At 36.8% G+C, this 1,142-nt stretch overlaps 1 long non-coding RNA gene across 1 annotated transcript; it reads right to left on the bottom strand.

The window, feature by feature from the left end:
- Positions 1-117: 117 nt before the first annotated feature.
- On the bottom strand, positions 118-1,142 carry LOC113730212 (uncharacterized). Its single transcript, XR_011814520.1, has 2 exons — positions 608-1,142; positions 118-479 (listed from the first exon to the last, which is right to left on the bottom strand). It is a non-coding gene; the product is annotated as an uncharacterized lncRNA (long non-coding RNA).

The raw sequence follows: 1,142 nt of genomic DNA on the forward strand, positions 1-1,142 counted from the left end.
AAGTACTAACTGACGTTATCTGTGATGATGGAAGAATAGAAACAAAATGCTTGCGCACAAGCAAGAAATTGTGCGGAAAAGCATTGGAGCACTAGTCAATCGTAATATACTCTTGGATGCGCAATTTCTCCTTCTTTTAAATTTAAAGAATAAAGAGCAAAGAAAAGGTAAATTGGTAAAAACCACTTTAGGAAAATACAAAAATTCAGTTCAACAAGAAATGTAATGGTGGGCATGACACAGAATATTAATGTCTGACCACACCTTATTATAGTCTACCAAGCATGCGATTGCTTTCAATCAATGCTCCAAAAAAGAAAAAACAAAAAACAAAAAAAAAAAACTTATGACACTTATTTCTCCATAATCCCGTGGAAAAGCTCGAATTGAAGGCTGAAAAATTATTTTTCCCAACAGCTGATGGGCTTTTCAACCTGCAGCCTTGTTTATCCTTCAAGATGCCATTTCTGCAATTTTGGCTGCACAAAAGAAATTATATCGGGACATGATATAATATTTGTAATTTCGAAATTCAAAATTCGTTCAAGCTATGCACAAAGCTACGAGCAGAAAGAAAAAAAAAGCATTTTTTTTTTTTTTTACGTACCCTTAATCTCTTTTCCAGCGCAATCGGCGTCACACTTCATCTCACAGAAGGTAAAGCCATTGCCGGAGCCATCATTGAAGCATTCCTTGTGGCAGGTACTGTAGCAGTCTCTGAATTGGTTCTCATCGACGGCTTCGGCCTTCAGAATGTGAACTGCTGCGATGGCAACCATGCACAAAAGCAACGCGGCAACAAATTTCTTGGCCATTTTCCTCCTTTTATCTTTTGTGCGAGTTTCTGATTCTTTCTTCTTCCTTTTTCGTTAAAAAATTCCTTATATTTGAATGTTTGCTCGGATGGGTTCATCCTGCAATAAATAATTATAGATCCATCTTGTTTTCTTGGTTTGGGTCGCTGATGATGGACCTTAAAGTTTGGAAAGGCCTGTGGCTGGATTCTTTGCAAGTGATTAATGATTTTACGAAAAATAAGGGCTACCAATATAAACCTCCTGTGGACTAGGTCACCGGAAATTATTTTTCCAGAGAAGTTATAAATAAAACTCGGAGACGAGAATAAAAATGTTGGAATCTAA

Source organism: Coffea arabica, chromosome 1c (assembly GCF_036785885.1).
Source record: "Coffea arabica cultivar ET-39 chromosome 1c, Coffea Arabica ET-39 HiFi, whole genome shotgun sequence".
NCBI lineage: Eukaryota > Viridiplantae > Streptophyta > Magnoliopsida > Gentianales > Rubiaceae > Coffea > Coffea arabica.